The sequence below is a fragment of the Triticum dicoccoides genome, chromosome 3A (genome assembly GCF_002162155.2).
Source record: "Triticum dicoccoides isolate Atlit2015 ecotype Zavitan chromosome 3A, WEW_v2.0, whole genome shotgun sequence".
NCBI classification, from domain to species: domain Eukaryota; kingdom Viridiplantae; phylum Streptophyta; class Magnoliopsida; order Poales; family Poaceae; genus Triticum; species Triticum dicoccoides.
In genome coordinates this window covers 415,059,001-415,084,192 of record NC_041384.1, presented here as the reverse complement: position 1 = coordinate 415,084,192, position 25,192 = coordinate 415,059,001, and positions in this window count along the sequence as shown.

The window sequence follows — 25,192 nt, the reverse complement described above, 5'->3', positions numbered from 1 at the left end:
CCGACTATAGGCTTTGGGCCTTCACCTGCTTATACCACTATGACGTTAACCCAGCCCAAGTAAGCCGGTTTACGCCCAGTGGTAATATCCCCAACATTAGGCCCCAGATTGATTTGAACTGGTTCATGTCAATCCTTCACACCATCTTGCGTCTTGGATGTCTTCTGTTAATTGGCAAATCTCCATGTCGTCATCATTTTTGGTCACTGTAAACCGGCATGACGTCATCAGTTTTGGCTACTATAAACCGGCATGACGTCATTATGAAATTCATAACGCCCTCTTAATGACAGCTCCTGGATTCGCGCGTTTGACCTAGCTTAGTTGCCTTATAAATAAGACCGAAGGGTCATTTCCTTTCTCTTCCCCTTCGTCCCTTCTTCTTCTTCTTCCTTACGTCGCCGGCCTTGGAGCTCCGCCACCACCGTCGACCTCTGCCTCGTCTCAGGCCGCTGCATCAACCTGCACGTACCAGAGTGTCGCGGCGTCTTTCCGCATCCTCTCCGTTCCTGGTAAGTTCTCTCTCCCTCTTAACCTAGATCTATTCTTAGGGTTCCATGTTCTTGCTATGTTCATCGCGCGTTCATAGCTGCTCTCTGATCTTGAATGCATCCGTGAACTCTTGTTGTGTTTAGTAGCGATCCATTTAGCATCCGCTTACCATTTCTCATCCAGACTTATAGATCTCCCGCATCTATCCACTCAATGGTTCACTTCTGTTTCCGTCTTAGTCTTCAAAATACTTCCTGTTTTTTATGAGCTTGCTGTAGATCCGTGGCTGTAACATAACTTTGTGAAACTTGTTTCTGCATAACTAGTTATCCATAGTTTCGATTGCTTCCGATACTTAGGCCAGGCGGTTTAACTTCACCATAGAGAAAAAATAGCTAGACCGATATATATGTCATTAGTCCCCTGGTTGAACCGCCAGAATCCATCTGATGCTGCGTTGTAGAAGACCGGTTTATGGTACTGCCTCCGGTTTACCGTAATTAGATCACCACCGTTCTATCCGGCATATGCTTGAACCGGATCATTTATTCCTTGTAGATCTTGTCATGGCCAAACAAGTGTACGAGTGCAATTGGGTTCCCTCCCGTGTCACAGAATCACAACTGAACGACCTAGTCCTGATTGGTGCTTTGGATAGCAAAGACACGATTCATTGGAGGGTTCCTAGAGATGAATGTCCTCCTACACCCCAGGAAGGAGAGGTCGTGGTCTTCACAGATCATATGGCCCGGGGCTTCAAACCGCCCGGCTCCAAATTTTATCGGGACGTGTTAGCCAACTTTCAACTCCGTCCACAGGATATTAGCCCCAACTCCGTCACCAACCTATGTCACTTTCAAGTACTTTCTGAGGCATACCTTCAAGAGGAGCCTTCCATCGAGTTATTCAGAGATCTCTTTCATCTGAACCGTCGTACTGAATTCACTGACGGCCCTAATACCGAACTGGGCGGTATGGCCATTCAGAAGAGGAAAGAAATCACCTACCCTCACGTCAAACTCCATACTCACCCCAAGGAATGGAACGTAACTTGGTTTTATTGCAAGGATACATCTCCTGACAACGAAAATCCCTTGCCTGGCTTCCGTCCGGAACGGCTCAGCAACACTCACCCCTTTCCACAAAGGCTAAACGCCAAGGAGAGAATTAAATATGCTCCTCAACTGTCCAAGCTCCGGGCCTTCATGGCCAACGGTTTAACAGGAATAGACCTTGCACGCTGCTGGATATCATGGAGTATTTTGCCTCTAAGCCGGCGCCCAAATTTGATGTGTGAGTATACTGATAGTGTCGATGACCCACTCCGACACACTAAAATCCAACTCCCTGAGGATGAAGTCACAGAATCTGTGAAGAAGATGTTGAATGAACCGGAGCACCTCTGTGCTCAAACCGGTCTGCTTCCGTATTGCACCACCAACAAACCGCCAGCGGTAATATTTCAATTGCTTTATTGTTGATCCGATTTACTATTTTATATGTTCAACATTTTAATTGCTGCTGATCCAGGGTGATAATCCGTTCTGGAGTAAGAAACTTCCTCAAGACAAAACGGAAAAGGCAGGACGGCCAACCCGGCCCAAGACCAAGGTTGTCAAGAAACCAGCTCATAAGAGAAAAACCACCGCTTCGTCTGACCCGGCCATTGATGATGATGTGGGTAAACCGGATCTTGAGATAGAACTTGATTCACTTGGCTTACTTTTTACACGCCTTATTGATGATGATGTTTGTCAGGATGATGCTGAAGCCAGCAATGCGGCTTTCGTTGAGGTAACCATTCTCTCTTCCGATTCAGAAATCTTGCCTTTGCCAAAATTTCGCCGGGCAAACCGGAAAGTTAAATTTTCTCATCCTCTTGCTTATCTGGATTCCCAATTTCTTATGAAGACCCAGCAACACGAAGCTCGCCGCACAACCCGGCACAGTGGCCAGGTAGTCACCTCTGCCGGTTTACCAAACAGTCCGGTTCGAAAACGCCGCTCCGAGGTCTCCGACCTTTTTATTGATTTAAATCGTAAAGCGGGTTTCTTCCGTCAACCTCTTAATCCATCCGACTCCGATTATCAGGTCACTTCTCATTCCTCATCTGGTGAATCGTCAGCCACCCAGCTACCACCTTTGAAAACAGTTGCTGGGTAAGTTAAACCGATCATATGCTTCCAGTATGCTGCGCAATGGTTTACACTTTTCCTTAATTTTTATCTTTTCTTCCAGGGCTAAACCGAAACCAAGCAAGAAGGCCCGCCTGGATAAAGCGGCTGAAGAAAATGTGGCCCCGGAACATGACCAAGCGCCGGATCATGAAGTGTTTATTTTTGAAGATATCCCCAATGATCCTCCTCTGCAAGATGACATTATCCCTGAAGAAGGTCTTACTAATGCTCCAGCGTCTGCTGATCCGCTTGCCAGTTCTGTCCAGATTGAAAAATCCCACACTCCTGCTGACAAAACGGCCGCACCAACCCAAACCAGCGAATCAAAAGATGATGATGTTGTGATTACCGGTGTAGGCCGTTCTGAACCTGGGAATCCTGCCACTCTTACCAGGCATACCATCAAAGAGGATTCTTCCTCTTTGAACAAAGGAAAATGGGATGTCGAATTGGAAACATATGCCGCTCTGAATGCGCAAGATCTTCATTCTGGCTATTTAAACCGGCTTTACACTAGCCGTGATTGTGAAGCTGGCCTGGTCAAAATGATGAGGGATAAATTTGAGGTAAATTCCTTCTTTCTCTTCTGCTCTTGCATTCATCCCGGTAGCCCCCAAGGGCCGGTTTGTGACCTTGGTCAAACCGGGACTTGATCCTGAATATATAATTATTGAAATCCATCGGTATAACCCTCGAGGGCCGGTTTAGCATAATCAAACCGGGGCTAAAAAGCTGTCCTTAAAACAGAACTTGATCAAATAGCCATTAGCCCCCAAGTGCCAAGTTGAATACTTGTATTGAGCTTGGGACTTTGTAGTTGAGCAATATACAAAAAATTGAAGATACATTAGCCCCCAAGTATCAGGCATATAACTTTGTTTATGTGGTTGATACTTCAATTTCTTGTCTTGACTGTGAAAAACTTTAAAATGTCATCTGTATGCAGGCTGAGATTAAAATCAAGGAGGACCGAATTACCGATTTGCAGGAGGCCCTGAAGACCCAGCAAGCTGAAACAGATAAAGCCAAGGAAGAATTAACCAGCGCTTTGAACACTGCTGAACGGCTGAAGAAAATTTTTAAGAAAGAGCGAGCTGACTGGGCCACTGATAAGGCCGGTTTAACCAAAAGAGCAGAAAATGCTGAAGCGGCCCTTAAACCGGTGGTAGATGAACTGACGGACGTACAGCGGCAAATACACTCCATGACTGCTGCTATCTTTGGTAAGCTCCTTGTAACTTCTGTAATAAATTTGAATCTGCTGTATCATAAGTCCGGTTTAAGACCATTCCAATCCTTTTGTAGGCACACGTATTGGGCACTTAGGAAATGATGTTCGGAAGAAACTGAAAGCTGCCTACACCTTGATAGAACAATTGTACACTGGAACCCAACGGGTCATCAGCACAGCTTCTCACAACAATCCGGCGCCCTCTTTAATCCAGGACACTCTTAGCAAGTTGTCAATGCTTCCAGCCCGGATTGAGGAGCTGAAAAAATCCACTGCCCGAACCGGAGCCATCAATGCCTTAATCCGGGCAAAGGCATGGGTGCCCGACTTTGATCCTGTGGAAGCAGCTCAAGGCTATCCCAGTCTGAAAGAAGACGGCTCTGAGTTCGACGAAGAAGATTTAAGGGCTATAAACCGTGCAGTGCGCCCTCTGGCTTGCCAGCTAGCTGAAGAGGTGGATTTGACGCATTATCAAGCGCAATACAATGATCAAAACAAGCGAGTGCCTGCCCCAACTGTTGAAGCGGAGAATCTGATTCCTCCAACCCGTAAGCACACTTACGCCCCTGATATTGAACCGTCTTCCCTGATCCATGAAGAAGCTGTTTTCCAAGCTTTAATGGGAATCGACTGGACCACTGTTGATTTCCAGCCAATGGGTAGAGACGAGGAAGCTGAAGCGGCGGAGGACGAGGAGCAAGCTTGAACCGGAAGCCGGTTTGAAGTGCTATTTGAAACATCCTTCTACAGAAACAACGATTTTGTTTGGGCACCATGCTGCCTTGTAATAGGATAGTGAAAACTTCTGCCTGGGATATGCCTTCGTGCATAAGTACTAAAGCTTTTGCTTGAAAAACTTTAATTCATATTTCCTACAATCAAAAAAAATTTGAACTTCGGTAGCGGTTATACCGCAGCCGGATTATGATCTTGATATGTGTATCAGAAATATAACAAACACATGATACACAAATACCTTCCATGTTTGGGTATAAAGCTGGTTTACCCAAGCCTGAAGCGGTGGTTTTATAAACCAATACTGTCAAAAAAAGAGAGAAAGTAGTCCCCGTACAAACCGTGCTGACTTAATACAAGCCCCCTGGTTATTCCATGAGTGTAACAGGGAAAAGGTAAACCGGGAGACTCCTCCGGATTAGAAGGGGGATCAAAAATCATTGGCTGAACCGGAAAAAATATGCTTGTCGACACAAAGAAATCCAGCAAAAGCAAAAACGAACAAACCCTGAAAACAAGATGGAAACGAAAGTAATGATAAAAACCATTCGCAAAAATATGCTATATTAAGCTGTTCAGATGGCATTACCATGGTCGGACAGGATCAAGGCCCCCAATAGGGGTGACAATGATTCAAGTCAGCCAGGTCCCCAAATGACTCGTGGCATATATGCCAAATCAAGAGGCGTAGCAATGGCTCGGGCCCGACCATGCTCCCAAGTGATTTTGTGGCCTTAGGCCGACCAAGAGGCATTACTGGTTCAAACGTGACTCAGTCCCCAAATGATCTGGTGGCTGTCGCCTATCAAAGGGTGTTCGTTGGTTCGGACACGACCAAAGCCCCCAGTGATATTGTGGCCTTAGGCCGACCAAGAGGCATTACTGGTTCAAACTTGACTCAGTCCCCAAATGATCTGGTGGTTGTCGCCTATCAAAGGGTGTTCGTTGGTTCGGACACGACCAAAGCCCTCAGTGATATAAAACAAATGTCAAAGGGTAAACCAGAGGCCGCTTTAGACAGAACCACTCCGTGTAACCTTGCATGATGAGAAAGACAGAGACCCCGCTTCGGCTGAGGCTCCGGTTTGATATATCAAAGATAATATATACATTGTCATGATATGTACATAAATAGAGCCAATGGCTCAAGTATAGTAAGGCCGAAGATGAGCTATATTCCACGGTCTGTTGGTCTCCTCTTCTGATGTACGTGAGTCTTGATGCTCTCGAATATCAATCAGATAATACGACCCGTTGTGCAGATTCTTGCTGACTACGAAAGGTCCCTCCCAAGGCGGGGATAACTTGTGCATATCCGTTTGATCTTGGATGAATCGAAGCACCAAATCTCCTTCTTGAAAAGTTCTGGTTCTAACCCGGCGACTGTGATAGCGACGAAGATCTTGCTGGTAAATCGCCGAACGGGCAGCCGCTATATCACGCTCTTCGTCCAATAGGTCCAAAGCATCTTGTCGTGCTGTCTCATTATCTGCCTCAACATAAGCTGCCACACGGGGCGAATCGTGCCGGATATCACTAGGGAGAACCGCCTCTGCTCCATAGACCATGAAAAACGGCGTGTATCCTGTGGACTGGTTTGGCGTAGTATTGATACTCCATAATACATATGGCAGCTCTTCAACCCAACATCCTGGTGTTCTTTGCAATGGGACCAAAAGCCGGGGTTTGATGCCTCGCAAGATTTCATGATTAGCTCGTTCTGCCTGTCCATTGGACTGGGGGTGTGCTACTGACGACACATCAAGTCGGATGTGTTCACGTTCACAGAACTCCTTCATAGCACCCTTGGATAAATTGGTACCATTACCAGTAATGATACTGTGTGGAAAACCAAACCGGAAAATCACCTTCTTGATGAACTGTACCGCTGTTGCTGCATCACACTTGCTGACAGGCTCCGCTTCAACCCACTTGGTAAATTTGTCAACTGCCACCAAAAGGTGAGTTTTCTTATCCTTGGATCTTTTAAAAGGTCCAACCATGTCTAGCCCCCAAGTTGCAAACGGCCATGTTATTGGGATCATCCTCAACTCCTGAGCCGGCACATGAGCACGCCTTGAAAATTTCTGACATCCATCACACCGTTTAACCAAGTCCTCCGCGTCAGCATGAGCTGTCAACCAGTAGAACCCATGACGAAACGCCTTTGCAACCAGAGACTTTGAACCGGCGTGGTGCCCACAATCCCCTTCATGGATTTCTCTTAAGATTTCACAGCCTTCTTCAGGAGAGGCACAACGTTGAAACGCCCCTGATACACTGCAATGATGTAATTCACCATTGACAATCGTCATAGACTTGGATCGCCGGACTATCTGCTTGGCCAGAATCTCATCCTCTGGCAGCTCCCCCCCTGTCATGTACGCAAGATAAGGAACTGTCCATCCGGAATAACACGCAGGGCTGCCATCAATTGGGACTCCGGATCAGGAATGGCCAAATCCGCTTCACCTGGGAGCTTGACTGACGGATTATGCAACACATCCAAAAAGACGTTAGGCGGGACCGGTTTACGCTGAGAGCCCAACCGGCTTAAAGCATCCGCCGCTTCATTCTTCCGACGGTCCACATGATCCACTTGATAACCCTTGAAACAACCTGCAATATTATCCACTTCCCGACGATATGCAGCCATGAGCGGGTCCTTAGAATCCCAAGTGCCAGACACCTGTTGAGCCACTAGGTCTGAGTCACCAAAACACTTGACCCGGCTTAAATTCATCTCTTTAGCCATCCGCAGACCATGGAGCAAGGCTTCATACTCAGCTGCATTATTAGTACAGGGGAACATTAAGCGGAGAACATAACAAAACTTATCACCTCGCGGGGAAGTTAATACGACTCCAGCCCCCGAGCCTTCCAATTGCCTGGACCCATCAAAATGAATAGTCCAATATGTGTGATCCGGCTTCTCCTCTGGTGCTTGTAATTCCGTCCAATCATTGATGAAATCAACAAGTGCTTGAGACTTCACGGCCGTCCGAGGCACGTACTTCAGACCGTGTGGCCCCAGCTCTATAGCCCACTTGGCAATCCGGCCAGTCGCCTCCCGATTCTGTATAATATCACCCAATGGAGCTGAACTGACCACTGTGATGGGGTGCCCTTGAAAATACTGCTTTAATTTTCGACTGGCCATAAAAACACCATAGACCAGCTTCTGCCAATGCGGATACCTTTGCTTGGACTCAATCAGCACCTCACTGATATAATAAACCGTCCGCTGAACCGGATATTCCTTGCCTGCCTCTTTGCGCTCTACCACAATAGCCACACTAACTGCCCGAGCATTAGCCACTATGTATAATAATAGTGGCTCCTTGTCGACCGGAGCTGCAAGAACAGGCGGATTGGCTAACTGCCGCTTCAAATCCTCAAATGCCTCGTCAGCAGCTGTACTCCAGACGAAATTGTCTGTCTTCCTCAGCAGTTGGTACAAAGGGATAGCCTTCTCCCCGAGGCGGCTGATAAACCGGCTCAGCGCAGCGATTCGGCCCGCCAAACGCTGAACATCGTTGATACACTACGGTTTAGCTAGAGATGTAATAGCCGTAATCTTCTCCGGGTTAGCCTCAATTCCTCTGTTAGACACCAAGAAACCTAGCAACTTGCCTGCTGGAACACCAAAAACACACTTGGCCGGATTAAGCATCATCCTGTAAGCTCGCAAGTTGTCAAAGGTCTCCTTCAAATCATCCACCAGTGTCTCCTTCTGCCTTGATTTTACTACAATGTCATCTACATATGCGTGCACATTGCGGCCGATCTGCTCATGCAGGCAATTCTGTACACACCGTTGATAGGTGGCTTGGGCACTCTTGAGCCCGAAGGGCATAGATACATAACAGAAGTCTCCAAAGGGAGTGATGAATGCTGTTTTCTCCTGGTCCTTAACCGCCATCTTGATCTGATGATATCCAGAGTATGCATCCAAAAAACTCAAACGCTCACAACCCGCCGTGGCATCAATGATCTGATCAATACGGGGGAGGGCAAAAGGGTCTGCAGGACAGGCTTTGTTAAGATCTGTATAATCCACACACATACGCCAAGTGCCGTTTTTCTTAAGAACCAGCACCGGATTAGCAAGCCACTCTGGATGGAACACCTCAATAATAAAACCAGCTGCTAAAAGCCTGGCCACTTCCTCTGCAATGGCTTTGCGTCTTTCTTCGTTAAACCGGCGGAGGAACTGTTTCACCGGTTTATACTTAGGATCCACATTAAGAGTGTGCTCAGCGAGTTCCCTCGGTACACCTGGCATGTCAGATGGCTTCCATGCAAAAATGTCCCGATTCTCACGGATGAACTCGATGAGCGCGCTTTCCTATTTGGGATCCAGGTTGGCACTGATAGTGAACTGCTTGGATGAATCGCCGGGCACGAAGTCAACAAGCTTGGTCTCAGCTGCCGATTTGAACTTCAGATCTGAATCATGCTCTGTAGTTGGCTTCTTTAAAGGGGTCATATCTGCCAGATCGACATTGTCCTTATAATACTTCAACTCTTCCGTGGCACAGACCGACTCTGCGTAAGCCGCATCACCCTCTTCACATTCCAAAGTGATCCGACGGTTCCCGTAAACCGTTATCGTCCCCTTGTAACCCGGCATCTTGAGCTGTAAGTAGATATAACAAGGGCGCGCCATGAATTTGGCATAAGCCGGTCGCCCAAACAAGGCGTGATACGGGCTTTGGATCTTCACCACTTCGAAGCTCAATTTTTCCGATCGGGAGTCATGCTCGTCTCCAAAAGTCACGTCTAGAGCTATTTTACCAACAGGATATGCAGATTTGCCTGGCACAACACCATGGAACACCGTATTTGATGGTCTGAGATCCTTGTCAGTTAGTCCCATGCGCATGAATGTCTCATAATACAGTATGTTAATACTGCTTCCTCCATCCATGAGTACCTTGGTGAATTTATAACCCCCCACCTGAGGGTCCACCACTAATGCTAACTGACCCGGATTATCAACCCGGAGCGGGTGATCTTCTCGGCTCCACACGATGGGCTGCTCTGACCAGCGTAAGTAACGCGGTAAGGCCGGTTCAACAGAATTCACCGCTCGTTGGTGGAGTTTTCGGTCACGCTTATCCAAGCCTGTTGTGAAGACATGGTACTGCCCATTGCTCAACTGCTTCGGCTGGCTCTGATAGCCCGACGGCTGCTGCTGCTGCTGGCTCTGATAGCCTGACTGCTGCTGCTGCTGCTGGCTGTTCTGATTATTCTGGTAGTTGTGACCGCCCTGATTACGTCCTGAACCGGAAACCCCATCGTGATCCGGCCCGCTGAAACCGGATCCTGAACCGCCACCTGATCCGTGATCATACCGGAAAGCATTAGAGTTCTTGAACTCCTGCATGATGTAGCAATCTTTCCAAAGATGGCTAGCCGGTGCCTCCTTCGTCCCGTGCTTTGGGCAAGGCTGATTCAACAAATAGTTCAAACGGCTTGCACTAGGATTGGGAGCCCCGTTATGATTTGCCGGTTTACCTCTGCGCCGCTGCCCCCTGTCCTGTGCGTTAGTGTTAGCCACAAAGTCCACGCTGCCGTCCGCCTTGCGCTTGCCTCCGTTTCCATGACCCACTAGTTTATTCTGCTGCTGTTTGGAGTTGCTATCCTTCTTTCCCTTCCCTGCTTCATTATCATTAAGCTCGGGATCCTTGGTACTGTCCGAATCGGCATACTTTACTAGGGCAGCCATGAGGGTTCCCATGTCATTACAGAGTCGCTTCATGCGTCCCAGTTTCAATTTTAGAGGCTCAAACCGGCAGTTGCCTTCCAGAGTTAAGACCGCAGAGTCAGCATTAATCCTGTCAGACGAGTGCAAAATTTCCGAAACGCGACGCACCCAGTGGGTCGTTGATTCTCCTTCTTCCTGGACACAAGCCGCCAGGTCTACTATGGACTTGGGTTGCTTACATGTATCCTTGAAATTCTGTATAAACCGGCTCCGCAACTGGGCCCAAGAGCTGATAGAATTGGGCGGTAGGCTCTTTAACCAAGTACGAGACGTGCCTTCGAGCATCATGGTGAAATATTTGGCACATGCAGCCTCATCCACATCCAGCATTTCCATGGCCATCTCATAACTCTCTATCCATGCTTCAGGGGGTAAATCAGCGGTATAATTCGGCACCTTGCGTGGGCCCTTGAAATCTTTAGGCAGGCGCACACTACGCAAAGCAGGGATCAAGCAAGGCACTCCCAGAGCGGATGTGATTCCTGGTCCGGCAAAGGTGGCAGAACGAACCGGTGTAAGTTGGCCCGCATTATCCTGTGCTGCTAACTCGGCCTCCCTTTGTGCCCGGGCCCGGTTCACCGCATCCCGAGCATCGACAACACCACCCGCCGGGTCATCACCACGGGCCACTTCACGGCCGTGCGCTTTGCTTGATATGGCCGGTTCATCTATGCGCCTGCTGTAACTCCGGCTCGGACGGGGCGTAGAATGAATCCGATCACGGCTGTATGAGTATGCCTCCTGCTGCATCAGCACGGTCCGGAGAAGCTCCTTAACCCGGCGCGTTTCTACTGCTTGCGGAGAATCCCCTTCGACCGGGATGGCCTCTAACCGTGCTGCGGCCGCAACAAGGTTGTCCATAGGATTCGAATAATGACCTGGGGGCATCTGCACCGGTGGAGGCATCACAATATTTTGTTGAGGGGGCTCCATCAGGCGAGGTTGGACCGTCGCTCCTGGCCCTGGCGCCTCAATCCGGTTTGTCTCCTGGTACCGCGGTGGATTACTGGGTCCAGCTCCCGGAGTGTGAAAGAGATTTCGGGGGTCAAACCCTAACGGCATGCGTGATCTGTGCTTTCGCTTTAAAACCTCCTGTGATGCATTCTGGTCAAGCATGAGTTTATAGGCCTGTGCGTCCAAAGCAGCCCGCTCTCCGGCCATCCGGTCTTTTTCTGTTGCCAGATCCGCTTTGGCTTGCACGATCTGCTCTCTCACCTTCGCGATTTCTGCATTATGAGCATCTTGATCCGCCGGGTCATCCTCTGCCATAAGCGCGGCCAGTGCGTCAAATAGATCAGATAGAACTTGAACCGGCGGGCGCACAAGGCCTCCTGCCCCTGCTGCCGCTGCCGCTGCGGATCCGGAGAGCATTGCTGCGGCAGTCGAAGAATAATTCACCGCCTGGGTGCCAGCCATGAATATTCCAACCCAGTTGATCTGGCCTGGGGGGTCCGGAATACTGTCGCCATCAGAACAACCCCTAACTTGATCGTCTTGCATCCGGTATAGCGACTCGGCCTCTCCGGTCGAGGACTCGTCGCCAGAATAGACGACAGTCTCGCTATCGCGCTCTGATTCATCCTCATGCCCTCCTCCATAGATGACTCCAACGAAGGCACGCTTCATGGCCGGTTTAACCTGAGTAAAGCTCGCACGCTGAGCCGTCTCGACGGGGTTGGTGTAGATGTCCGGCTCAGGCCCAGGCTCACCGATCTTGCCGATGAAGATGTGTACGCTGCCAAAGGGGACCCGGTAACCATACTCAATTGAATCGGCCTCCGGACCCCATCCTGCATCATCGATGTAGATCCTGCCCCGACGACTCTTGGTCATCCGGCCCACAACATAGCCTTCGAGTCCTTTGAGCTTGCCCTCCAAGATCGTCAAACCATCGTGCGATAGCCCCACGGTTGTCTACGGTATCTGTCGTGGATTTGTCACGGCAGATGTCCTAGCGAAAGGACTTAGTCGTGGAGCCATCGCTACGAGTTTACTTGAAGGGCTTAAAGCGGACACAAAGACACGTGGGGTTTATACTAGTTCGGCCCCTTCGATGAAGGTAAAAGCCTATGTCTAGTTGTGATAGAATTGATGTGGTTTCGATGGCTAGGGAGCAAACAAGCTTCGCCTAGGCCCGAGTTGTGGTTGTCCCTTGAACCGCCGCCGGGTCGTCCCCTTATATACACGGGTGACGCCCGTCGGTCCATAGAGTCCCAGCCGGTTCATATTCGTATCCCGGTCGGTATCTCTCTATTCCTAACTTACAATACAAGCTATACATCAGGTCGGTTTTACTGATACAGATTCTAAACCGACTATAGGCTTTGGGCCTTCACCTGCTTATACCACTATGACGTTAACCCGGCCCAAGTAAGCCGGTTTACGCCCAGTGGTAATATCCCCAACAGTATCCGGGAGTTACACGATCTCATGGTCTAAGGAAAGGATACTTGACATTGGAAAAACTCTAGCAAACGAACTATACGATCTTATGCTATGTTTAGGATTGGGTCTTGTCCATCACATCATTCTCCTAATGATGTGATCTCGTTATCAATGACATCCAATGTCCATAGTCAGGAAACCATGACTATCTGTTGATTAACGAGCTAGTCAACTAGAGGCTTACTAGGGACATGTTGGTGTCTATTATTCACACATGTATTACGATTTCCGGATAACACAATTATAGCATGAATAAAGACAATTATCATGAACAAGGAAATATAATAATAATGCTTTTATTATTGCCTCTAGGGCATATTTCCAACAGTCTCCCACTTGCACTAGAGTCAATAATCTAGTTACATTGTGATGAATCGAACACCCATGGAATTCTAGTGTTGATCATGTTTTGCTCTAGGGAGAGGTTTAGTCAACGGATCTGCTACATTCAGGTCCGTATGTACTTTACAAATATCTATGTCTCCATCTTGAACATTTTCACGAATGGAGTTGAAGCGACGCTTGATGTGCCTTGTCTTCTTGTGAAACCTGGGCTCCTTGGCAAGAGCAATAGCTCCAGTGTTGTCACAGAAGAGCTTGATCGGCCCCGATGCATTGGGTATGACTCCTAGGTCGGTGATGAACTCCTTCACCCAAATTGCTTCATGCGCTGCCTCCGAGGCTGCCATGTACTCCGCTTCACATGTAGATCCTGTCACGACGCTCTGCTTGCAACTGCACCAGCTTACTGCCCCACCATTCAAAATATACATGTATCCGGTTTGTGACTTAGAGTCATCCAGATCTGTGTCGAAGCTAGCGTCGACGTAACCTTTTACGACGAGCTCTTCGTCACCTCCATAAACGAGAAACATTTCCTTAGTCCTTTTCAGGTACTTTAGGATATTCTTGACCGCTGTCCAGTGTTCCTTGCCGGGATTACTTTGGTACCTACCTACCAAACTTACGGGAAGGTTTACATTAGGTCTGGTACACAGCATGGCATACATAATAGAACCTATGGCTGAGGCATAGGGGATGACACTCATCTCTTCTATATCTTCTGCCGTGGTCGGACATTGAGCTGAGCTCAATTTCACACCTTGCAACACAGGAAAGAACCCCTTCTTAGACTGATCCATATTGAACTTCTTCAATATCTTATCAAGGTATGTGCTTTGTGAAAGACCTATGAGGCGTCTTGATCTGTCTCTATAGATCTTGATGCCTAATATATAAGCAGCTTCTCCAAGGTCCTTCATTGAAAAACTCTTATTCAAGTAGGCCTTAATGTTGTCCAAGAGTTCTATATCATTTCCCATCAAAAGTATGTCATCTACATATAATATGAGAAATGCTACAGAGCTCCCACTCACTTTCTTGTAAACGCAGGCTTCTCCATAAGTCTGCGTAAACCCAAACGCTTTGATCATCTCATCAAAGCGAATGTTCCAACTCCGAGATGCTTGCACCAGCCCATATATCGAGCGTTGGAGCTTGCACACCTTGTTAGCATTCTTAGGATCGACAAAACCTTTCGGCTGCATCATATACAATTCTTCCTTAAGGAAACCATTAAGGAATGCCGTTTTGAGGTCCATTTGCCATATCTCATAATCATAGAATGCGGCAATTGCTAACATGATTCGGACGGACTTTAGCTTCGCTACCGGTGAGAAAGTCTCATCGTAGTCAACCCCTTGAACTTGTCGATAACCCTTAGCGACAAGGCGAGCTTTATAGATGATTACATTACCATCCGCATCTGTCTTCTTCTTAAAGATCCATTTATTTTCTATGGCTCACTGCTCAACGGGCAAGTCAGTCAAAGTCCATACTTCGTTTTCATACATGGATCCTATCTCGGATTTCATGGCTTCTAGCCATTTGTCGGAATCCGGGCCCGCCATCGCTTCTTCATAGTTCGAAGGTTCACCGTTGTCTAACAACATGATTTCCAAGACAGGGTTCCCATACCACTCTGGTGCGGAACGTGTCCTTGTGGACCTACGAATTTCAGTAGGAGCTTGATCAGAAGTATCTTGATCATTATCATTAACTTCCTCTCTAGTCGGTGCAGGCACCTCAGGAACATTTTCTTGAGTTGCGCCATTTTCCGGTTCAAGAGGTAATACTTCATCAAGTTCTACTTTCCTCCCACTTACTTCTTTCGAGAGAAACTCCTTCTCTAGAAAGGATCCATTCTTGGCAACAAAGATCTTGCCTTCGGATCTGAGGTAGAAGGTATACCCAATAGATTGGCTCTCCTAGGACCGGCGCCCCCCCCCCTTGGACTCCCTATATATAGTGGGGAAAGGAGGGCCTCTCATCCCACGCCTTTGGTGCCTCCCTCTCCCTCTCCAACACATCCTCCTCCTCCATAGTGCTTAGCGAAGCCCTGCCGGAGTACTGCAGCTCCATCACCACCAAGCGGTCGTGCTGCTGCTGGAGCCATCTTCCTCAACCTCTCCTTCCCCCTTGCTGGATCAAGAAGGAGGAGACGTTACACTGACCGTACGTGTGTTGAACGCGGAGGTGCCGTCCGTTCGGCGCTAGGATCTCCGGTGATTTCAATCACGTCGAGTACACCTTCCTCATCCCCGTTCTTTGAACGCTTCCGCGTGTGATCTACAAAGGTATGTAGATGCAATCTGATCACTCGTTGCTAGGTGAACTCCTAGATGGATCTTGGTGAAACCGTAGGAAAATTTTTGTTTTCTGCAACGTTCCCCAATAGTGGCCCCCCGGGGCAGGTGGCCCCACCCGGTGGACCCCCGGGACCCTTCCGGTGGTCCCGGTACAATACCGATGACCCCGAAACTTGTCCCGACGGCCGAAATAGCACTTCCTATATATAATTCTTTACCTCCGGACCATTCCGGAACTCCTCGTGACGTCCGGAATCTCATTCGGGACTCCGAACAACATTCGGGTTACTGCATATACATATCCCTACAACCCTAGCGTCACCGAACCTTAATTGTGTAGACCCTACGGGTTCGGGAGACATGTAGACATGACCGAGATCGCTCTCCGGTCAATAACCAACAGCGGGATCTGGATACCCATGTTGGCTCCCACATGCTCCTTGATGATCTCATCGGATGAACCACGATGTCGAGGATTCAAGCAACCCCGTATACAATTCCCTTTGTCAATCGGTATGCTACTTGCCCGAGATTCGATCGTCGGTATCCCAATACCTTGTTCAATCTCGTTACCGGCAAGTCACTTTACTTGTACCATAATGCATGATCCCGTGACCAGACACTTGGTCACTTTGAGCTCATAATGATGATGTATTACCGAGTGGGCCCAGTGATACCTCTCCGTCATACGGAGTGACAAATCCCAGTCTTGATCCGTGTCAACCCAACAGACACTTTCGGAGATACCCGTAGTATACCTTTATAGTCACCCAGTTACGTTGTGACGTTTGGTACACCCAAAGCACTCCTATGGTATCCGGGAGTTACACGATCTCATGGTCTAAGGAAAGGATACTTGACATTGGAAAAACTCTAGCAAATGAACTATACGATCTTATGCTATGTTTAGGATTGGGTCTTGTCCATCACATCATTCTCCTAATGATGTGATCTCGTTATCAATGATATCCAATGTCCATAGTCAGGAAACCATGACTATCTGTTGATCAACGAGCTAGTCAATTAGAGGCTTACTAGGGACATGTTGGTGTCTATTATTCACACATGTATTACGATTTCCGGATAACACAATTATAGCATGAATAAAGACAATTGTCATGAACAAGGAAATATAATAATAATGCTTTTATTATTGCCTCTAGGGCATATTTCCAACAGCCGCGCCTCCCTGCACGGGTTCGCCCGCCCCGTTAGCCCAGCGCCCGTGTGGCTCGGTTGAGCCACTCGACAAAGGGCCCCACACCTCCTGTTAAAAAAGAGATTTAAAAATATATAATTAATTAATTAATTTAATTAATTTAATTAATTAGGTTTAATTAAACTAATTAAAATTTATTAGACTAATAACCTAGTTAGACTAAATTAATTAGTTAGTTAATGTAACAGTAAATGACAGGGGGGCCCACCATCTGTTGACTAGTCAAACTTTGGCTGGTCAACAGGGACCCCGTGGCCCACCTGTCACCCTCTGGTGCACTTCTGTGTACGCAGAGCTGGGTGCTCCTAGCATTTAGCTTTTTATTTTCGAATTAATAATGTTTCAGAATATTGCTAAAAACTTTGAAAATTAATATAAAATAATCCATAGCTCGGATGGAAAAACTTTGTACATGAAAGTTGCTCAGAACAACGAGACGAACCCGGATACGCAACCCGTTCGTCCGCCACGCATCCCTAGCATAGAGATCACGCAACTTTCCCCCTCCGGTTCATCTGTCCAAAAATGTGAAACACCGGGGATACTTTCCCCAATGTTTCCCCCCTTCGCCAGTATCGCCTAGTACTGCGTTAGGTCACCCCCTGGCACCGCGTTTTGCCTTGTTATATGTTTGTGATGCTTGTTTGCCCTGTATTTACTGTTTCTTCCCTCTCTTCTTCTCCGGTAGACCCCGAGACCGATGTTGCCCCTGTGATCGACTACGTCGACGACGACCCCTCCTTGCCGGAGCAACCAGGCAAGCAAAACCTCCTAGAGCATTCCGATATCGCCCATTTCTTTCCCTCTCATGCTTGCATTAGAACTTCTACTGCTTTATGTATGATCCTACTCTGATGCATAGCCTGTTTTTGTTACCTGCTTTCATACCTTACCTGCTTATCCTAAACTGCTTAGTATAGGTTGGTTAGAGATCCATCAGTGACCCTACCTTGTCCCAGTTGCCTCTCTTATGTTTGATGACTCGATCAATGTGATCGACGTCCAGGCCCCGACACCGCACATCACCCCCCTAGTTGTACGACTCTACAGAGTTACCATCGAGTGCCGAGGGTGGAACCTCTTACGTCACTCCTAATGAGATCTCTGTAGTGTAGCTATACGGTCGAGGTCATCGAGGGTGATTTCCTCCTTAACCACTTCCGTTACGGCTCTGTTGTGCAACCCCTCAAGTGTGAACCTCGAGGGTGGATCCTCTTACGTTCACCTTGATGATAACATCGAGTGGAATTCTCCGGGGGTGATTCCTCGGGTTTTCCCCTTGGTGTTAGACGCACAGTTACTATGGTTACTATGACCTTACACTAAGCCATGTTACTAAAGACGGGTCGACCCTGAGGGGTACCCGCGCGAGCTTAATAGCAAGTGATGTGGAGTCAGGTTGGCCTGGAAGGTGCCTGTGAGATACTTACGAGGCGTGGCCAGGCATTCTTAGCCCTTGCCGCAAGTACTCGAGACGGGGCAACGGGGTCACATTGATCGTGAGTCTCTGCTCGTTACCGCGCGTTCCTAATCCACTACGATTTGGATATTTGATCCGAGGGGCCCCTGGCATGATAGCACTAACCATCACGTGGGCATAGCATGGGCGTTCTGCGTCGTATACATCAGCCGAAGCTTAATAGACGTCAGCGACTGAGCAGCACGCGCCGGGTTGGACTAGAAAGCACCTACCTTGTTGAAGGAGGTAGCTAGGTCTGCTCACCGGCCGCGTACGCAACATGCAGGAGTTCCCGGGGAGATGGCCCATGACCCCTGGGGGCATAGGTTTAGTCCAGCGTGTTGGCCTCTCTATTAAGCCTAGGTCGGGTTGCGGCGTATTGTTTGGCCGAGGCCGGGCATGACCCAGGAAAGTGTGTCCGGCCGGAGTTAATCGAGCGTGGTGGGTAAGTTGGTGCACCCCTGCAGGGAAGAAAACATCTATCGATAGCATGTCCTACGGTAAAGGACACTTGGAGTTGTATCCCGATCGATACAACTAGAACTAGATACCTGAGATGAGAATGGACTATGATGAGAAATGGATATGAGAAATGGAGATGAGAACTGGATAGTATGGCTCTGGGATTGCTTTCTCGCAGGGAGTCGAGAAAGGATCTCTGGCCGAGGTTGATAACACTTCTACTACTTTACTTTATGCTACTCTACTCCCTCCTGTTGTTGCAAGATGGTGGTTTCCAGAAGATGCTAGTCTTCGATAGGCTAGGCTTTTCCCTTCCCTTCTGGCATTCTGCAGTGTAGTCCACAGATACAACCCATTCCTTTGATATAGATGCATACTTAGTTTAGATCTGATGTAAGTCTTGCGAGTACTTTGGATGAGTACTCACGGTTGCTTTGCTACTTCTTGTTCCCCCATACCCGATTGTTGTGACCAGATGACGGATCCCAGGAGCCAGATGACGCCACTGATGACTACTACTACCCGGAGGATGCCTACTACTACGTGAAGACCGCAGACGACTAGGAGTAGTTAGGAGGCTCCCAGGCAGGAGGCCTTGCCTTTTCGATCATTGTTGCTTTGTGCTAGCCTTCTTAAGGCAATCTTGTCTAACCTATGTCTGTACTCAGATATTGTTGCTTCCGCTGAATCTTGTGTATTCAAGCCTATGTATTCGAGCCCTCGAGGCCCCTGGCTTGTAATATAAGGCTTGTATTATTTTATTTTGTGTCTAGAGTTGTGTTGTGATATCTTCCCGTGAGTCCTTGATCTTGATCGTACACATTTGCGTGTATGATTAGTGTACGATTAAATCGAGGGCGTCACACATCTCAACCTTCTCTTCAGATTCTTTAATCAAATCGGGTCCAAACAACTGTCAGTCTCCAACTTCGTCCCACAACAACGGTGTTCTCCACCTCCTTCCATACAATGCTTCGAAAGGGCCATCTTCAAACTGGCTTGATAGCTGTTGTTGTATGAGAACTCTGCATAAGGTAAATTTTCGTCCCAACTGGATCCATAATCTAGTGCACAAGCTCTCAACATTCCTCCAGAATTTGATTGACTCTCTCAGTCTGGCCATCTGTTTGCGGGTGGAAAGCTGTACTAAACTCTAGCCTGGTTCCGAAAGTTTCATGTAACCGATTCCAAAACTTTGAGGTAAACTGGGTTCCTCTATCTGATACAAATGGTCCTCGGAACACCATGTAGACATACGATCTTGGTCATGTATATCTTTGCCAACTTAGCACTGGTGTAAGTGGTCCTCACTGGGATGAAATGAGCTACTTTCGTCAAACGATCGACTACAACCCATATTGAGTCATAGCCTGAACGAGTCATGGGTAATCCCGTGATAAAGTCCATGCCTAGTTTATCCCAATTCCATTCGGGTATCAGCAATGATTGTAGCAATCATGCTGGCTTCTGATGCTCTGCCTTCACTCTCTGACATACATCACAAACTGCTACATACTCTGTAATATCCTTCTTCATTCCGGTCCACCAGAAACTATCCTTCAAATCCAGATACATCTTGGTATTTCCTGGGTGAATCGAATATGGAGAATCATGGGCCTCTTGCGGAATTAACTTCCTGATCTCCTGATCATTTGGCACATATATGTGGTCCTGAAACCATAAGGTATTGTGCTCATCCTCACGAAATCCTTTAGCCTTTCTTTTTCTCATTCTTTCCTTTGTTTCGGCAATCTCCTTGTTCGTCTTCTGAGCTTCTCTGATCTTGTCCATTAAGGTAGACTGAATCTCCAAAGTTGCTACATAACCTCTCGGAACTATCTCCAAACATAGCTCGCGAAGGTCATCTGCCAACTCCTCGGGTAATTCTCCGCTCATGATTGTATTGACATGACTTTTGCGGCTCAACGCATCTGCTACTACGTTAGCCTTTTCGGGAGGATATTCCAACCTCATATCATAATCCTTAATGAGATCCAACCATCTCCTCTGCCTGAGATTCAACTCCTTCTGCGTGAAGATATACTTCAAACTCTTGTGATCTGTGTATACTTCACAATGGTTTCCGATGAGAAAATGTCTCTAAGTTTTCAACGCATGTACTACGGCTGCTAACTCCAAATCATGCATGGCATAATTTAGGGACAATTCCATTTCTGCCCCTAACTGGAACCCACTACTCAAATTTGCCCCTTATTTCAATGTGTGCTCAAATTTGCCCCTCTGCCGTTAGTTGCCCTTATAGAAATGCCCTTCTGCGCCATTACCGTCTGGTCAAACAGCTTTGACCATCTCGAAAAAATAGCAAAAAAAGTCAAAAAAATCTGAAATTTTGTGGGATCGAAGGTACTCAGGTTCGCAAGGTGCGTGCAAATTTTCATGTTGTTTGGACATTCTAGGAGCTCGTGGCGAAGGAAAAACAGTAAATATGTACGCGTGTGAACCGTAAATTCAAAAAAATAGCAAAAAAAATTTCAAAAAAATATGAATTCTTTTGGCATCCAAGATGCTTAGGTGTGGAAGGTGTGTGCAATTTTTTTGTTTGGACATTGTAGGAGCTCGTGGAGAAAAAACAAAAATTGTCTCAGAAAAAACTTGTAAAAAATACACTATTTTTGTTTTTTTACGAGAGCTCCTCGCATGTCATTTGATAAAAAAAAATTGCACACGCCTTGTGCCCCCGAGCATCTTTGATGCCAAAAAATTTCATATGTTTTTGAATTTTCTTGCTATTTTTTTGAATTTACTATTCAAAGATGTACAGATTTATTGTTTTCCTATGCCACGAGCTCCTGGTATGTCTAAATAGCACGAAAATTTGCAAGCACCTTGCGCACATGAGTAGCTTCAATCCCATAAAATTTCAGATTTTTTTATTTTTTTACTATTTTTTTTAGATGGTCAAAGTTGTTTGACCGGACGGTAACGGCGCAGAAGGGTATTTCTATAAGGGCAACTAACGGCAAAGGGGAAAATTTGAGCACACATTGAAATTAGGGGCAAATTTGAGTAGTGGGTTCCAGTTAGGGGCAGAAATGTAATTGCCCCATAATTTAACTCATGGGGTTTAAGTTGTCGTGAGGCATATGAAACAACTCTTCCCTCCTGCATAAGTACGTCTCCAAGTCCTTGACGGGAAGCGTCGCAATACACTTCGTAATCCTTCCGTTGATCTGGCAGAATCAACACTGGTGATGTAACCAAGCGTCTTTTCAACTCCTAAAAGCTGGCCTCACATTCCTCAGTCCATTTGAACTTAGTGTCCTTCTTTAACAACTCTTTCATAGGCTTTGCAATCCTTAAGAAATTCTCAATGAACCTCAGGTAGTATCCTGTGAGTCCAAGAAAACTTCGGATCTCTCCAACTGTCGTGGGTGACTCCCAATTTTTCATAGTGACAACTTTGGTGGGGTCTACCGCTATTCCTTCTTCGGATATAATATGTCCAAGAAATCCAACTTCCTTCAACCAAAACTCACACTTGCTGAACTTGGCGTATAGCTAATGTTCTCTGAGTTTCCCAAGTACTAAACACAAATGCTCTTTATGTTCTTCTTCATTCTTCGAGTAGACCAGAATATCATCAATGAACACCACGACGAACTTATCCAAAAACTCCATAAACACCTTGTTCACCATGTTCATAAAATAGGCTCGTGCGTTAGTCAGGCCAAATGACATAAAGGTATACTCATATAGCCCGTACCTCGTGGTAAAAGCTGTCTTAGGTATATCCTGCTCTCGAATCTTCAGCTGGTGATACCCTAATCACAGATCAATCTTGGAAAACACCTTAGCTCCTTGCAGCTGGTCAAACAAATCATTGATCATCGGCAGTGGGTACTTGTTCTTGATTGTCACTTCATTCAATCCTCGATAATCAACAACCATCCTTAACGATCCATCCTTCTTCTCCACTAGAAGTACTGGGGATCCCCAAGGTGACGAACTTGGGCGAATATATCCTTTATCCAGTAACTCCTTAATCTAGTTCCTAATTTCCTCCAAATCCTTTGCGGGCATTCTATACGGTCTCTTAGATATGGGCCATGTGCCTGGCAAAAGCTCAATCAAAAACTCAATGTCTCTATCCGGTGGCATGCCTGGCAACTCTTCTGGAAATACATCTGGAAAATCCTTCGCCACTGGTACTTCCTCCTGTACAACTCCTAATAAGGAATTTACTTGAGTCCTATTCGGCACATGCCGGGATACATACTTCATCCTTCTTCCTTCTGGGGTGGTGAACAAAATTGACTTACTGGCGCAGTCAATGTTCCCCCCATACTTCGATAATCAATCCATGCCTAATATTACATCCAATCCTTGTGACTCCAATACTATTAGGCCTGAGGGGAACACGTAGTTACCAATCCCTAATGATAACCGATCACACCATAGGTGAGCCATATACTCTGCTCCTGGCGAGGTTACTAACATGGGTGACCTAAGGGCTTGGGTTGGCAGTTTAAACTTATCCACAAATCCCCTTGATATGTATGAATGCGATGCACCAGTATCAAAAAGTACGACTGCAGTAAATGACTTAACTAAAAACTTACTTATTACTGCATCTAGCTGGGCTACAACCTCCTCCACGTTAACATGGTTCACTTGTCCCCTGTTAAAAGGGTTGGGCTTCTTCCCAGAGCTTCCATTGCCATTTCCATTCTTAGCTTCAGGACACTCATTGGCGTAATGTCCGGTATTCTGGCACTTGTAGCAAGTAACGTGGCTTAGATCTTTTTTGGCGGGTGTTGCCGGGTTGGAACGGTTCTGTATGCTGCTTCCTCCATTACCATTCCCGTTCTTGGAGCCACTATGGTTGAGCGAACTTCCTCCATTATGAGTGTGGCCTCCATGGTTATGGACAAGTCCTCCCGAGTTCGGGGTAAAACGAGGTCTCTGCTAGGCTCTAGAATTATACTTCCCTTGTCCATACTTTCTCTTGCGGCTGTCAATCTGTTGTTGCTTCCCTTCAATCATGAGGGATCTATCCACCAACTCCTGATAGTTATTGAAATTTGTCACCATCAACTGCATACTTAGCTCATCATTCAGTCCTTCTAGGAACTTCTCCTACTTAGCTGCATCTGTAGCGACGTCATCTGCGGCATAACGTGCTAGCTTACTAAAGTCATCTGCATACTGGCCAACTGTGCGTCCTCCTTGGCGTAAGTTGTGAAACTCATGCTTCTTCATGGCCATAGCTCTTGTTGATACATGGGCAGTGCGAAAGGCCTGCTGAAACTGGTCCCATGTAACAGTGGCTATAGGATAGGTGACAGTGTAATTCTCCCACCATGAGGCTGCTGGTCCATCCAATTGGTGAGCGGCAAAATGCACCTTCTCAGCATTTATGCATCCTGCAGTGGTTAGCTCCCTTCCAATCCTACGAAGCCAATCATCTGCAACTATTGGCTCGGTGCTACTGGAAAACACCGGCGGCTGCAATCTTAGAAAACAGGCTAAATTGTCAACTGGTGGTGGTGGTGGTGGGTTGTTGTTGTTGTTGCCTTGGTTCTGAACTAATAACTGCATCAAGTATTCTGCTGTTGGATCAACTGGGTGAGATCCGGTGGAAAAGTAAATCCGGGGTCATGTCTCGGAGGCATCTGAGGGTTTAGAGGGAAGAGAATAAAGTAGAAAGAGGTCTAGTGAGATAACACTACCTGTCGGGGATATACCCCGCGGTAATGACCCGGCTGGAGTTGTAAACCGGCTGGGACTCAGTAAACCAGCTGGTGGTAAACCGGCAGACAGTTAAGACAGATGGTTAAGAAAGATGGTAAACCGGCGAGTGTTAAACCGGCAGAGTTAAGACAGATAGTAGCATCGGCAGGTGTTAAGTCAGTCATAACCCGGCAGACAATGTTAAACCGGCAGACAATGTTAAACCGGCACACGTTAAGAAGCCCAGGAAGGGAAGTCAAAATAGTTAAGTCTTAAGTCCGAGTTGGACTCTACATGTAACCCACCCCTTCAACATATATAAGGAGGGGCAGGGCTCCCCAAAGAAGGAGAGAGACAGGAAAACAACAATCTCTAGGGTTAGACACAATTAGAGGAGAGCCGGTTTACGGCGACTTCCTCGTGATGATAATGAGATCTAGCCTCAAACAGCATGTAGGATTGTTACCGGATGATGTTTCCCGGGGCCCCGAAGCAGTCTAAACCTTTATCTTGCGTTGCGTCTCTCGATTTCACTCAACCCCTCTCAAGTTACCACATAGATGCATTGGCCCCACGACTAATTCCTTACCCTAGGACATCTGTCGTGACAATTTCACGACAGTTGGCACCCACTGTGGGGCTTGCGCACGGTGATATTGAGGTCTTAGAGGGATCTTCCCCTGGATCGAGAAGCTTGCAATTTTCCGTGGTTGTCCCACGTCTCGAGAAATTTCAAGGGGTAAGGAAAAGACTGCAGCAGGAATATCTACATCATCAACGAGTAGTCAAACCAACATATGTTCAGATTCGATCCGGGCGGGTTAAGGTTTCGCAAAGTTGGCCGGGTCAAGACTGCCTGCACG